This window comes from Heterodontus francisci, unplaced genomic scaffold (assembly GCF_036365525.1).
Source record: "Heterodontus francisci isolate sHetFra1 unplaced genomic scaffold, sHetFra1.hap1 HAP1_SCAFFOLD_61, whole genome shotgun sequence".
NCBI lineage: Eukaryota > Metazoa > Chordata > Chondrichthyes > Heterodontiformes > Heterodontidae > Heterodontus > Heterodontus francisci.
The window spans coordinates 6,017,157-6,033,920 of NW_027141441.1; the positions used below are offsets into that span (position 1 = coordinate 6,017,157).

General features: G+C 42.8%; 1 non-coding gene across 1 annotated transcript; it reads right to left on the bottom strand.

Moving 5' to 3' along the window:
- Positions 1-11,571: 11,571 nt before the first annotated feature.
- trnaf-gaa (transfer RNA phenylalanine (anticodon GAA)) lies at positions 11,572-11,644 on the bottom strand. The gene has a single exon. It is a non-coding gene; the product is annotated as a tRNA-Phe (tRNA).
- Between the last annotated feature and the right edge of the window lie 5,120 nt (positions 11,645-16,764).

Genomic DNA, 16,764 nt, shown 5'->3' on the forward strand with positions numbered 1-16,764 from the left:
AACATCCTCGTAAATCTCCTCTGTACCCTCTCCAGGGCAATTACATCCTTTCTGTAATGAGGTGATCAGAACTGCACACAGTACTCAAGTTGTGGCCTGACTAATGATTTATACAGTTACAGTACAACCTCCCTGCTCTTATATTCTATAACTCGTCGAAAAAAAAGGATTCCATATGCCTTTTTACCACCTTATCGATCTGTCCTGCTACCTTCAAGGATCTGTGGACATTTACTCCAAGGTCCCTCACTTCCTCTACACCTCTCAGCATTTTCCTATTAATCGTGTATTCCTTTGCCTTGTTTGACCTCCCCAAATGCATCACCTCACACTTCTCTGGATTGAATTCAATTTGCCATTTTTCTGCCCATCTGACCAGACCATCAAGATCTTCCTGCAGCCTACAGTTATCCTCCTTGCTATTTACCACATGGCCAATCTTTGTGTCATTTGCAAACTTCTTGATCATGCCCCCTACATTTACACCCATGTAGACCACATCATAAACTGCACTACCCTCATCTATTTTCCTTGTTAATTCTTCAAAATTTCGATCAAGTTGTTCTGACAAGATCTTCCCTTAACAAATCCATGCTGACTATCCTTGATTAATCTGTGCCTTTCTAAGTGACATTTTATCCTGTCTCTCTGAATAGATTCCAATAATTTTCCCACTATTGAGGTTAGACCGACTGGCCTGTAATTATTCGGTCTAGCCCTCACTCCCTTTTTAAACAGAGGTACAATGTTAGCAGTCCTCCAATCCTCCAGCACAACACCTGTATCCAGTGAGGTCTGGAAAACGATGGTCAGACCTTCCGCTATTTCCTCTCTTGCTTCTTTTTACAGCCTGGGGTACATTTCATCCATCCCTAGTGATTTATCAACTTACAAATAAGCTAATTCCATTAGTATGTCCTCTCTCCCTCTGTTGATCATATCCAATACTTCACACCCCTCTTCCTTATCTACAATATCTGCATCGTCCCCCTCTTTTGTGCAGACAGATGCAAAGTATTTATTAAGAACAATGCCAACATCTTCTGCCCTACATATAGGTTACCTTTATGATCTTTTCTGTGCCCTCCTCTATCCTTAGTTATCCTTTTACTCTTAATGTATTGATAAAACATCTTTGTGTTTACCTTGATTTTGATTGCCAATATTCTTTCATGCCTCTCTTAGTTTTCCTAATTTCAATGTTGATTTCCCCCCTCCACATTCTATAGACCTCTCAGCTTTCTGTAGTATTGAGTTCTCTGTGTCGGGCATAATTTTTCCTTTACTGCCATATCATACCCATAAGCTCCTTGACATCCATGGGGCTCTTGATTTGGCCTTCCCACCCTTTTTCTTTGAGGGAACATGTTGACTCTGAACCCCTGGAATCTCCCCTTGAATTCTTCCCATTGCTCTGACACTGCTTTACCTTCAAGTACCTGTTTCCAGTCCACTTTCGCTAAATCACTCCTCAGCTTAGTAAAGTTGGCCTTGCCCCAATTGAGAACTCTAACTCTTGTTGTATCCTTGTCCTTTCCATAATTATGTTAAAACTGACTGAATTATGATCACTACCACCAAAATGCTCTCCAACTGCCACTCCTTCCACCTGCCCATCTTCATTTCCTAAAACTGCGTCCTCTCTTGTTGGACTTGCGACATATTCGCTAAAATATTTCTCCTGAATGCATCACAAGAATTCTGCTCCCTCAATTCCTTTTACACTAAAACTATCTCAGTTAATGTTTGGGTGGTTAAAATCCCTTTCTATTGCTGCCGTACTGTTGCTTTGACAAAAATTGCCACTCTCCCTCCTTTCTTATCTCCCTCCCTATCGCGTCTGAAAACCCTGTAACCAAGACTGTTGAGCTGCCATTCCTGTCCCTCCTTAAGCCATGTTTCTCTCAGAGCTATGATATCATACTGCCACCTGTCTATCTGTCCTCAGCTCATCTGCTTTATTTGCTATACTCCTTGCATTGAAATAGATACACTTGAGCACTGCCAAACACTTTTTTAATTTTCTAAACTTTGTTTCCTCAGTCTTCCAGACTCATCCATTAATTCACTGCCTTCCATTTTCATTTCTGATTTTGTCCCATCTGACTCTACCTTCCAGTCCCCATCCCCCTGCCAAACTAATTTAAACCCTCCCCAACAGCTCGAGCAAAATGCCCCGCAAGGAACTCCGTCCCAGCTCTGTTCAGGTGCAACCCGTCTGACCGGTCCCAAGAATCTAAAGCCATTCCTCCTGCACCATCTTTCCAGCCACACATTCATCTGTCTTCTTCTATTCCTGTACTCACTTGCGCTTGGCACTGGGAGTAATCCGGAGATTATTACTTTTGATGTCCCATTTGCAAATTTCTTACCTCACTCCCCAAATTCTGACTGCAGGACAACATCCTTATTTCTACCTATGTTGTTTGTTCCGATGTGGACAACAACTGCTGGCTGTTCAGCCTCCCCTTTCAGGATGCTCTGTAACTGCTCAATAACATCCTTGATTCTGGCACCAGGGAGGCAACATACCATTCCTGGATTCATGTTTGCGGCTACAGAAATGCCTGATTGTTCCCTTGACTATTGAATCACCTATCACTATGGCTTTTCCAGTCTTCCTTGTACCTCCCTTTGCAGCTGAGTCACCCATGGTGCCATGGACTTGGCTCTGGCTGCACTCCCCAGGGAAGCATCACTGTCCTCCATATTCAGAACTGAATACCCGTTGGAGAGCGTCATGCAGTCAGGGTGTCCTGCACTACCTACTCAATTCTTTTTGACTGCCTGTTGATCACCCATTCCCTCTCTCCCTGCATACTCTTCAGCTGTGGGGTGACCACATCTATAAACGTGCTATCCATGTAGCTCTCTTCTCACGAATGCACTGCAGTGTCACCAGCTGCCTCTCAAGTTCCAAAACCCAGAGCTCAAGCTGCCACAATTGAGAGCACTTCCTGGCACAAATGTTCTCTAAGATAGTGGAAGCATCCTGGAGCTCCCACATATCACAGGAGGTGCACTCTCAAGGTTGAAACACCCCTGTCATTAGTTGACCATTTGCTACTGCTAAAAAAAAACCTTAACAGTACTACAACACGTTAGAATTATAAATAAAACGTTCCTAGTACTGATAAATCCCACTAAAAATCAATACAGTTCACTAGTTAAGATAAACCTTACTCCAAAAAACTCACCAACGATTCACTTGTCCCTTATCATTAATACTTAATTTATACTCTTTTTATTCTGCCTGTTGTTGAAATGCTATAACCCAGCCATTTACACACCCACCCTAACAGTGGTGTACTAACTATTTACAGTTACTCCCGAACAGCCGTTAATCACAACCTGTCACCTTGCAGCTTTCCTGTGATGTCACTATTCACTTTGTTCCAAACTCCAGCATGCTTGGACTCCTGTCCACTCCACTTTCACTGTTTCCCGCTCTCTTGATGCATCAATATTTATTTGCCTTGTGTTTAATTTAAAATATGGATTAACTGTATTTTACAGTTGTAGGTTTTATTTGGTAGTCCTGTGCAAGTTGTGGATTGGTATTCAATATTTAGCTCTGTGAAAATGATTGTGAATGAAAACATAACTTTCAATCTTATACATGGGCTGGTCTGCAAGCTCCAAGTCCTTCACTTTGTAGTAATGGAATTGATACTGAATCTTTCAGTCTTAATCTCTGTGGGATTTTTGAACTGGTATGTAATGCATAGCTCGGTCTAACGTCTGATGTACATTATTGGGATTCATAGGATCATAGGAAATAGGGGCATTAGGCCATTCAGCCCATCGAGCCTGCTCCGCCATTCAAACAGATCGTGGCTGATCATATCCCTCTTTGCCATTTTTCCCTGCTATCTCCATATCCCTTGATCCCGGTAGTATTTAGAAATCTATTGATTTCTGTCTTGAATATGTTCAGTAATTGAGCCTCCACAGCCCTCTGGGATCAAGAATTCCACAGATTACCCACCCTCTGAGTAAAGAAATTCCTGCTCATCTCAGTCTCAAATGGCCTGTCCTTATTCTGAGACTGTGTCCCCTTCTTCCAGACTCACTAGACAGAGGAAACATCCTATCCATATCTACCCTGTCACACCCTGTAAGAATTTTGGAAGTTTCAATGAGATCACCTCTCATTCTTTGAAACTCCAGAGTATTTGGGCCCAGTTTCTGCAGTCTCTCATCATAAGGGGATTAGTCTGGTGAATCTCCATTGCATTCCCTCTGTGACAAGTCTATCCTTCCTTAGATAAGGGGAGGGGATGGCGTAGTGGCATTGTCATGGGCGGCACAGTGGTTAGCACCGCAACCTCACAGCTCCAAAAACCGAGGTTTGATTCTGGCTACTGCCTGTGCAGAGTTTGCAAGTTCTCCCTGTGACCATGTGGGTTTTTGCTGGGTGCTTTGGTTTCCTCCCGCAGCCAGAGACTTGCAGGTGATAGGTAAATTGGCTGTTGTAAATTGCTCCCAGTGCAGGTAGGTGGTAGGGAATATGGGATTACTGCAGGGCGAGTATAAATGGGTGGTTTTTGGTCAGCACAGACTCGGTAGGCTGAAGGGCCTGTTTCAGTGCTGTATCTCTAAATAAATATAAAATAAGGAAACCTAAATTGTACAGAATACAGTGCTCGACCCCAAGGGTCACTGTTGGAACCACTGCTTTTTTTTGCTACAGATAAATGACTTGGATCTTGGAATATAGAGCAGAATCTCAAAATATGCCGATAAAACCAAACTTGGAGAAGTGGCAAACAGTGAGGATGAAATGAACCGCCTGCAACAAGACAATGATAGGCTAGCAGAATGGGCAGACAGGTGGCAGATGGAATTTAATAGTGACTAGTGTGAGGTGATGCACTTTGGCAGAAGAAACAGGGAGAGGCAATATATGCTTAATGGCAAAGTTCTAAAGAGTGTGCAGGAACAGAGGGACTTGTTCACTATAATGTGAACAATTTTTCTTCTTGTGTGGCTCACAGATTTGTAAACTTCACTGTACTGGAGTGAGATGACATCTACTGGCAGGAAGCAAGAACTGCAACCAAGCAGCAGATACTCCATCGTCTGTCAGGGTGAAAGAAACATTGCAATGTGAGGAAATAGTGAATGGGTTTGATTGGGTTGATGGAGACATGATACCACTTGTGGTGGAGTCCAAAGCAAAGGCCAGAAATATAAAATTGTCATTATTAAAAGATATGAGGAATTCATGACAAATGTATTTAGATGGTGAGTGGGTGGAATCGAGATAGAATAGAAAGTGAGATTGGGTGGACAGAAGGAGTGTGAAAGGATGGCTCAAACAAAAGGTAAACGCCCTGAAAGGTTAACTCTGTTTCTCTCCCCACAGATGTTGCCAGAGTTTCTGAACATTTCCAGCACTTTCTGTTTTTATTTCAGAATTTGCAGGATGTTGTTTTGATCTGAAAAAAAATGGATGATTGGCTTTGGCTGCCAGTGAAATTCCACAGGAGCTAAAAGGAAGTTCTGATATCAGTGGCATGTTGATCTCGGGGTATGATTCTTGCTTAGGGTAAGTGATTAATTAATGTGTGAGAGATCCTGGGTTCAAATCCTGGACAAGCCCTTCTTTGTTGGTGTTTTTAGTTTAAGGTCGTCGATTGGTTTCAGCCTTACAGAAGGCGGAATTGATTTCCATATGGAGCCTGCTTGAGGACCAGAGGGCTGGATTCAAAGAGCTTGTCGACAAAATTGGAATGAATGAAATGTATAGAGAGCCAAGTAGGAATATAAAGTTGTAACTTTAACTGAAGCCTGGCTCCAAAAAACAACAGAACTGGGTTCTGGTATGGAAAGGAAACGTTTCCCATTTCTGTTGTTTGGCTTGCATTGGCTCATTGATTTTCTTGTTTTTCACTTTGTTGATGCCTTTGAATAATTGTGGATCCTTCTTCAGGGTGTTTTCTTTCACCAGGTAGTTCTGACCTCTGATGATAATGATCGTAATGAGCTTCAACTCACTGATAGTTTTGGAACTGAGCAGATTTCCTTTGCTTGAGTCTACAACATGGAACTCAGTCTGACATGTGGACCCATGGGAGGATTTGAATGCCACCCCTGCGTTGAAGAATACAGTTGCATCCATCCAATAAGAGACCGAGTAGAAGTGACAGTTCAGTCAGTCGAACATTAAACTTTTGATTTCAGGGTGGTGAGTTGGAGTGCCATTTTGTTTTTCCCTTTTTTAAGGCTTCCTGAGCAGAGAGTACAAGGAGTGTTTGAAATGAAATTCAGCAAAATTATGAGAAAGTCTCACTTTGATTCGGGACTCTTATCTCTCTGCAGCATCTCGCTGTGAACGATTGAACTTCATCTCATTTCATTCCCAGCTCGGGATCAGTGCGGCTCAGTGGGACTTCTGGCTGTCTCCTGCTTCACAATCCATCAGTGCTGAGAAAGCAATGGGGAATATTATTCAAGGCTCTGTAACCAGAGGACACCGATTTAAGGTGAATGGCAAAAGAACCAAAGGCAACATGAGGAAAAATTTATTTTGCACAGCGAGTGGTTAAGATCTGATATGCACTGTTTGAGAGTGTGATGGAGGCTGATTCAACCATGACTTTCAAAATGGTAAAAGATAATTATCTGAAGTGAAAAAAGTGCATGTTTTCATGGAATACATGAGTCTGTGGCATAAGCTGAGTTGCTCGTGCAGAGAAGCAGCACAAGCACAATGAACTGAATGGCTTCCTTTTGTTCTGTAACTATTCTGTGATCTATGATTCTTTTCAGAGTGAAATCAACACTCACATACAAGAAACTGACAGGTGCAATGTAAACCCCACACTAACATACCAGCGAATGCTAGGGACAGAGTAAAACCAACTCAGTCCTGGACTAGAAACTGACAGGTGCACTGTAAACTTCGCATTCCCAGACAAGAAATTGACAGTTACAGTGTGAAACCCACAGTCACTTAGCAGCAGTTGGCAGGTAACGTGTAAAAATCTTTCTTTCATATCCCAACTGCAAGGTAAAAAGGAAATTCGGGACAAACCCAGGCTCACACTTCAAAGACTGAGAGATACAAAGCAAAACACATACTCACCTACAAGTACAGAGACGAAGACACACTCAGAGGAGGTGCAGATTAAAGACACATGCATGTAACAGAAACTGATAGGGATAGAATCAAACCCTTTCTCACTTCTCAGAAACTGATAGACATAGACAAAAGCTGATGCTCACATACAAGTTGTTTGAAGATATGTGGTGAAACTCACAAAGCAATAGCAGAAACAAACAGGTACTGAATAATATCCACAGTCACAGACCAAAAACTGAAATATACTGAGTTAAACACCACTTTCTCACACCAGAAACTCATGGTTACAAAGTGAAGCTGACTCTATCCTCCCAGGCACTGACAGGTACAAAAGAAAACACTCACGACGATACCAGGGCATGAAATGTACGTAATAAAACCTATCAGCTGAAAGAATAGCATTAATGACAGGTGTGGTACCCAGAATGCTCAGCGGCGCAGAATCCGCCCAATCTGTTACAGGAGAGGGGCGCGCAGGCGCAGTAGAGACAGCTCTGTCAGGCGCTGGAGCTGCGGGTTCGGAGTTGGAGCGGGATATTCACAAAGTGCGAGAAGACCGCGCCCTTTGCGGGCTCACACAGCTGGAGCAGGGCCTCCGGGCCACAATAACATGGAACAATCCCATCTGTATCCCTGCGGATGGCGACGGTGAAGCTTTTCCCGGTGAGGCTTCCCGAAACCGCGTCCATAAATGGATATGAATTGGGGTCTGGGCAGGGAGCGTCTGGAGATGGATAAGAATTGGAGACTGGGCAGGGAGCGTCTCTAAATGAATAAAATTTGGGTACTGGTCAGGGAGAGTCTGTAAATGGATAAGAATTGGGGACTGGGCAGGGAGCGTCTCTAAATGAATAACATTTGGGTACTGGTCAGGGAGCGTCTATAAATGGATAAGAATTGGGGTCTGGGCGGGGAGCGTCTGGAGATGGAGAAGAATTCGAGACTGGGCAGGGAGCGTCTCTAAATGAATAAAATTTGGGTACTGGTCAGGGAGCGTCTGTAAATGGATAAGAATTGGGAACTAGGCAGGGAGCGTCTCCAAATGAATAACATTTGGATACTGGTCAGGGAGCGTCTGTAAATGGATAAGAATTGGGGACTGGGCAGGGAGCGTCTCTAAATGAATAAAATTTGGGTACTGGTCAGGGAGTGTCTCTAAATGAATAAGATTTGGGTACTGGTCAGGGAGTGTCTGCAGATGGAGAAGAATCAGGGACTGGGCAGGGAGCGTCTCTAAATGAATAAAAGTTGGGTACTGATCAGGGAGCGTCTGTAAATGGATAAGAATTGGGGACTGGGCAGGGAGCGTCTCTAAATGAATAAGATTTGGGTACTGGTCAGGAAGCATCTGTAAATCGATAAGAATTGGGTACTGGTCAGGAAGCGTCTGTAAATCGATAAGAATTGGAGACTGGGCAGGGAGCGTTTCTAAATGAATAAGATTTGGGGACTGGGCAGGGAGCGTCTATAAATGCTTAAGAATTGGGGACTGGTGAGGGAGCGTTTTTTTATTCGTTTGTGGGATGTGGGCGTCGCTGGCTCGATCTCAGCTCGAGTAATGTGTCCAGTTCTGGGCACCAGGCTTTAGAAAGGACATCAAAGCTTCTGAGACAGTTCAGAGGAGATTTACTAGAATGATCCCAGAGATGAGGGGTGTCAGTTCTCTGGACAGGCTGGTGAAGCTGGGATTGTTCTCTTCAGAGTAGAGAAGGTTAAGGCAAGATTTAATAGAGGTGTTCAGAATCATGAAGGATTTTGATACGGTGGAGAGGGAGAAACTGTTTCCAATGTCCTGGGGGTCAGTAACCAGAGGACATAGATTTAAAATAATTGGCCAAAAATGTCAAGGGGAGGTGAGGAGAGATCTTTTAACCCAGTGACTGATTCGGATTTGGAATGAATTGTCTGACAGGGTGGTGGAAACAGATTAAATTATAACTTTCATAAAGGAATTGGACAAATATTTCAAAGTGAAATTCTCCAGGATTATGGGGAAATAGGCAGGGGGTTGGACTAATTGCATCTTTTTGTTAGAGAGTCAGCAGAGGCACAATGGGGCCAAATGGCCTCCTTCTGTGCTGTGTGATTCTATGAACATAAGAACTAGAAGCAGGAGTCGGTAATTCAGCCCCTCGAGCCTGCTCTGCCATTCAATACAATCATGGCTGATCTCATCACGGCAGTTCTTGTTTCTTGCCAGTAGATGTCACTTCACTCCAATACAGTGAAGTTTACAAATCTGAGAGAGACACAACAGGAAGGAATTGTTCACATTAAAGTGAATGTGTGGGATTTAGAAATACTAGGAGTGGAGACGAGTTATTACTTGTCTGCTCGATCCCCATAGCCCTGTAAAATTATTTCCTTCAAGTGCCCATTCAAATTCCTTTTGTAATCCTCGATTATTTCCATTTCCACCGCCCTCGTGGGCAGCGAGTGACAGATCATCACCAATCACTGTGCAAAAAAATTCTTCCGCACATTCCCCCTGTATCTCCTGTCCAAAACCTTCAGTCTGTGTCCGCTAGTCCTTGTACCAATAGTTAAAGGGAACAATGTTTCCTTGCCAACTTATTTAAAACTGTCATAGCTGAAAACACATCTATGAATTCTTCCCTCACTCTCGTTTGATACAGGCAGAACAACCCTAGCTTTTCCAACCTAACCTTGTAACTAAAATCCTCCATCCCTGGATCCATTCTGGTGAATTTCCTCTGCATCCTCTCAAGGACCCTCACATTCTTTCAAAAGTGTGGTAAGCAAAACTGGAAGCAACACTCCAATTGGGGCCTAATCAGAGTTTTATAATGGTTCAGCATAACTTCCCTGCTTTTGTACTCAATGCCTCTATTTATAAAGCCCAAGATCCCATATGCTTTGCGAACCACTCTCGCAATATGTCTTGCCACCTTCAAAGATTGATGCACATGAACCCCAAGTCCCTCTATTCCAACACACACTTTAGAACTGTGCCAATAAGTATATATTGCCTCTCCCTATTCCTTCTGCCAAAATACATCACCTCACATTTATCACTGTTAAATTCCATCTGCCACCTGTCTGCCCATTCTGCTAGCCTATCATTGTCCTGTTGCAGGCAGTTCATATCATCCTCACTGTTTGCCACTCCTCCAAGTTTGTTGTCATCGGGATATTTTGAGATTCTACTCTGTATTCCAAGATCAAAGTCATTTATCTTGAGCAGAAAAAGCAGTGATTCTAGCACTGACCCTTGGGGAACACCTCTGTCGACTATCCTCCAGTCTGACAAAGAACCATTTCAAAAGACTCGCTGTTTTCTGTCCTTAAACCAATTTTCTATCCAATTGGACACTGACCCTCCTACACCACGAACCTCAATTTTGTTAACCGCCCTTTTATGTGGTACCTTGTCAAACGCTTCCTTAAAATCCATATAAACAACATCCACTGCATTCCCTTCATCAACCTGCTCTGTTAGTTCATCAAAAAATGCAGTTAGATTAGTCAAGCATGAACTTTCATTTATAAATCCATGCTCACTCTCCTTAATTAACTCGAACCTCTCCAAGTGACTGTTGATTTTTTACCCTGATTATTCTTTCTAAAACCTTACCCACCACTGCTGTTAATCTAACTAGCCTGTAGTTACCCATACTGTCCTTACACCCTTTCTTGAATATGGGCGTCGCATTTGCCACTGTTTATCCTCTGGCACCTCCCCCGTATCCAGGGAAGATTGGAAGATGATACTGAACCCTTCCGTTATCTGCATCCACATTTCCTTTCGCAACCTGGGCTGCAAGCCATCCGGACCAGGTGATTTATCTACCCGAAGCACAGCCAGCCTTTTTAGTACCTCCCTCTCTCAATTTGTACTCTCTCCATTGCCTCTACCCTCTTCACTTCTACTGATATGTTGTCCAATTCAACTTCCTTAGTGATCACTGATACAAAGTACTCATTAAGCAGATTAACATTTCCCTGCACCTCTAAGCTTATATTACCCTCTTTCTCCCAAATAGGCCCGACTCAACCTCTTACTACCCACTTATCATTTACATGCTGCTCGAAGATTTTTGGGTTTCCTTTCATGTTGACTGCCATTTTATTCTCATAGAAAAAGAGAATAAGCTAAATATAGAAGATATAAGTACTTCCCATCTTTGATGAGGTGGAACTTTTTTATGTTGTGGGTAGTAATGACTTGGCCCACGAGTGTGCTGGAAGCAGAGACAATCAATGATTTGAAAAGGAAATTGGATGGATACTTGAAGGAAAGAAACTTGCAGGAGGAAAGGGATCGAGCGTGTGAGTGGAACTGACCAGATTGCTCCGGGGAGAGCCAGCATGGACGTGATAGGCCAAACGACCACCTTCTATGCTGTAAATGACTCTGTGTTGTTTCTCAAATTCAATCCACTGGTGTTTGGTAAATAATTTCAAAGTAAATTGTGCAACCGGAAAATCAGAACCAAGGCAAGGGACGCATAAGGAAGCGGAATTGCTGAAACCCGGGATTGAACCAGGGATCTTTAGATTTTCAGTCTAACGCTCTCCCAACTGAGCTATTTCAGCCCCACATTCGCAGTGGTTCGGTGTCCTTATTTTGGAAGAAAATACATACATTCAAGTTTTCGAAAAAATTAAAGAACACAACATGTGAGTAATATTCCCCATTGCTTTCTCAGTACTGATGGATTGTGAAGCGGGAGACAGCCAGAAGTGCCAATGAGCCGCACAGACCCTGAGCTGAGAATGAAATGAGATCAAATTCAATCTTTCATAGCGAGATGCTGCAGAGAGGTAGGAGTCCTGAATCAAAGCGAGATTTGCTCATTTCAAACACTGGCTGTACTCTCTGCTCAAGAAGCCTTAAAAAAGGGAAAAACAGAATGGCACTCAAACTCACAACCCTGCCATTAAAAGTCTCATGTTCGACTGACAGAACTGTCACTTCTACTCGCTCTCTTATTGGATGGATGCAACTCCAACGCAGAGGTGGCATTCAAATCCTCCCATGGGTCCACATGTCAGACTGAGTTCCATGTTGTAGACTCAAGCAAAGGAATTCTGCTCACTTCCAAAACTATCAGAGAATTGAAGCTGATTACGATCAACATCATCAGAGGTCAGAACGACCTGGTGAAAGAAGACACTCTGAAGAAGGATCCACAATTATTCAAAGGCATCGACAAAGTGAAAAACAAGAAAATCGATGAGTCAATGCAAGCCAAACAACAGAAACACTGAAGAATTCCATTCCATTCCAGTCCAGAACCCAGTCCTGTTGTATTTGGAGTCAGGTCACAATTGCAGCAACAACTTTATATTCCCACTTGGCTATCTGTACATTTAGTTAATTACAATTTTGTCGACAAGCTCTTTGAATCCAGTTGTCTGGTCCTCAAGCCAGCTCCGTATGGAAGTCAATTCCACCTTCTGCAAGGCTGAAACCAATAGATAACCTTAATCTAAAAATGCCAGCAGACCAGGGCTCGTCTGGGATTTAAACCCAGGATCTCTCGCATGTTAATTAACCATAAACCCTAAGCGAGAATCATACCCCTAGACCAACGAGCCACTGACAGGTCAGGCTCTATTAGCTGCTGTGGAATTTCACTGGAACCCCCCAGCCAATCATCCATTTTTTTTCAGATCAATGCAACATCCTGCAAATGCTGAAATAAAAACAGAATGTGGTGGAAATGCTCAGCAGCTCTGGCAGCATCTGTGCTGTGAGAAACACAGTTAACGTTTCAGGGCACTCACCTTTTGTTTCAGCCATCCTTTCAGACTGCTTCTGTCCATCCAATCTCACTTTCTATTCTATCCACATTCTAACCATTCACTACGTTACTACATTTTTCATGAATTCCTCATTTCTTTTATTACTGACAATTTTGTATTTCTGGCCTTTGCTTCAGACACCACCACAAGTGGAATCATGTCTCCATCTACCCAATCAAACCACATCGCTGTATCCTCACATTGCAATGTTTCTTTAACCCTGTCAGACTGTGGAGTTTCTGCTGCTTGATTGCAGTTCTTGCTTCCCGCCAGTAGATGTCACCTCACTCCAATGCAGTGAAGTTTACAAATCTGAGAGAGACACAACAGGAAATAATTGTTCACATTATAGTGAATGTGTGGGATTCAGAAATACTAGGAGTGGAGACGAGTTATTATTGCACTCTGCTATTACATCTTTTATAATGGACTCCAGCATTTTCCCCACGACTGATGTCAGGCTAACCGGTATATAATTCGCTGTTTTCTTTCTGCCTCTTTTTTTAAATAATGGAGTTACATTAACTACCGTCCAATCCATTGGAACTGTTCCAGAGTCGATAGAATTTTGTAAAAAGACCGGAAATGCATCTGCTATTTCAAGGGCCACTTCCTTAAGTACTCTGGGATGTAGATTATCAGGCCCTGGGGATTTATCGGCCTTCAATGCTATCAATTTCCCAAACATTCCCTACCAATACTGATTTCATACAGTTCCTCCTTCTCACTAGACCCTATGTTCCCCAACATTTCTGGGAGATAATTTGTATCCTCCGTTGTGAAGACAGATCCAAAGTATGTATTTAATTGGTCTGCCATTTCTTTGTTCCCCATTATAAATTCCCCCGTTTCTGACTGCAAGGGGCCCACATTTGTCTTCACTAATCTTTTTCTCTACACATATCTATAGAAGCTTTTACAGTCAGTTTTTGTGTTCTCTGCTAGCTTACTCTCATACTCTATTTCCCCCTTCTTAATCAATCCTTTTGTCCTCCTCTGCTAAATTCCAAACTGCTCACAATCTTCAGGTTTGCTGCTTGTTCTGGCCATTTTATATTTCTCCTCCTTGGATCTAATACTTTCCTTAATTTCTTTTGTAAGCCACAGTTGAGCCACCCTTCCTGTTTTACTTTTGCACAGACAGGAATGAACAATTGTTGTAATTCATCCATGCGCTCTTTAAATGCTAGCCATTGCCTATCCACTGTCAACCCTTTAAGTAACGTTCCCCAATCTGTCATAGCCAACTCCCGCCTCATACCTTCATAGTTTCCTTTGTTTAGATTCAGGACCCGAGTCTCGGAATCAACTCTCTCACAATCCATCTTAATGAAGAATTTTATCATATTATGGGCGCACTTCCCCAAGGGACCCCACACAACAAGATTGTTAACTAATCCTTTCTCATTACACAATACCCAGTCCAGGATGGCCTGTTCTCTAGAGGTGTTATACACCTCTATCAATTCTCCACTCAATCTCCTTTGATATAGGTAGAATAATCCTAGCTTTTCCAACCTAACCTTGTAACTAAAATCCCCCATCCCTGGATCCATTCTGGTAAATCACCTCTGCGTCCTCTCAAGGACCCTCACATTCTTTCTAACGTCTGCTGAGCAGAACTGGAAGCAACACTCCAATTGGGGCCTAACCAGAGTTTTATAATGGTTCCGCATAACTTCCCTGCTTTTGTACTCAATGCCTCTATTTATAAAGCCCAAGATCCCATATGCTTTGCGAACCACTCTCGCAATATGTCTTGCCACCTTCAAAGATTGATGCACATGAACCCCAAGTCCCTCTATTCCAGTACACTCTTTAGAACTGTGCCATTAAGTATATATTGCCTCTCCCTATTCCTTATGCCAAAATACATCACCTCACACTTGTCACTATTAAATTCTATCTGCCACCTGTCTGCCCATTCCGCTAGCCTATCACTGTCCTGTTGCAGGCAGTTCATATCATCCTCACTGTTTGCCGCTCCTCCAAGTTTGTTGTCATCGGGATATTTTGAGATTCTACTCTGTATTCCAAGATCCAAGTCAATTACCTTGAGCAAAAAAAGCATTGGTTCTAGCACTGACCCTTGGGGAACACCACTGTCGACTATCCTCCAGTCTGACAAAGAACCATTTAATAAGACTCGCTGTTTTCTGTCCTTAAACCAATTTTCTATCCAATTGGACACTGACCCTCCTATACCACGAACCTCAATTTTGTTAACCGCCCTTTTATGTGGTACCTTGTCAAACGCTTCCTTAAAATCCATATAAACAACATCCACTGCATTCCCTTCATCAACCTGCTCTGTAAGTTCATCAAAAAATGCAGTTAGATTAGTCAAGCATGAACTCCCTTTTATAAATCCATGCTCACTCTCCTTAATTAACTCGAACCTCTCCAAGTGACTGTTGATTTTTTACCCTGATTATTCTTTCTAAAACCTTACCCACCGCTGCTGTTAATCTAACTGGCCTGTAGTTACCTGGACTGTCCTTACACCCTTTCTTGAATAAGGGTGTCGCATTTGCCACTGTTTAATCCTCTGGCACCTCCCCCGTATCCAGGGAAGATTGGAAGATTATAGCAAGCCCTTCCGTTATCTGCATCCGCATTTCCTTTCGCAACCTGGGATGTGAGCCATCCGGACCAGGTGATTTATCTTCCCTAAGCACAGCCAGCCTTTTTAGTACCTCCGTCTCCTAATTTGTACTCTCTCCATTGCCTCTACTTTCTTCACTTCAACTGATATTTTGTCAAATTCCACTTCCTTAGTGATCACTGATGCAAAGTACTCATTAAGTAGATCAACATTGCCCTGCACCTCTAAGCTTATATTATCCTTTTTGTCCCTAATAGGCCCGACTCAACCTCTTACTACCCACTTATCATTTACATGCTGCTCGAAGATTTTTGGGTTTCCTTTCATGTTGACTGCCAGTCTATTCTCATAGAAATAGAGAATAAGCAAATATAGAAGATGTAAGTATTTCCCATCCTTGATGAGGTGGAATTTTTTATGTTGTGGGTGGTAATGTCTTGGCGCACGAGTGTGGTGGAAGCAGAGACAATCAATGATTTGAAAAGGAAATTGGATGGATACTTGAAGGAAAGAAACTTGCAGGAGGAAAGGGATCGAGCTGGTGAGTGGAACTGACGAGATTGCTCCGGGGAGAGCCAGCATGGACGTGATAGGCCAAATGACCACCTTCTATGTTGTCAATGATTCTGTGTTGTTTCTCAAATTCAATCCACTGGTGCTTGGTAAATAATCTCAAAGTAAATTGTGCAACTGGAAAATCAGAACCAAGGAAAGGGACACATAAGGAAGCGAAATTGCTAAAACCCGGGATTGAACCCGGGACCTTTAGATCTTCAGTCTAACGCTCTCCCAACTGAGCTATTTCATCTCTGCATTAACAGAGGGTTGGTGTCCTTGTTTTGGAAGAAAACACATACATTCAAGTTTTCCAAAAAATTAAAGAACACAACATGTGAGTAATATTCCCCATTGCTTTCTCAGTACTGATGGATTGTGAAGCGGGAGACAGCCAGAAGTGCCACTGAGCCGCACAGACCCCGAGCTGAGAATGAAATGAGATCAAATTCAATCTTTCATAGTGAGATGCTGCTGAGAGGTAAGAGTCCTGAATCAAAGCGAGACTTGCTCATTTCAAACACTCCCTGTACTCTCTGCTCATGAAGCCTTAAAAAAGGGAAAAACAGAATGGCAATCAAACTCACAACCCTGCCATTAAAAGTCTCATATTCGACTGACAGAACTGTCACTTCAACTCGGTCTCTTATTGGATGGATGCAACTCCAACGCAGGGATGGCATTCAAATCCTCCCATGGGTCCACATGTCAGACTGAGTTCCATGTTGTAGACTCAAGCAAAGGAAAT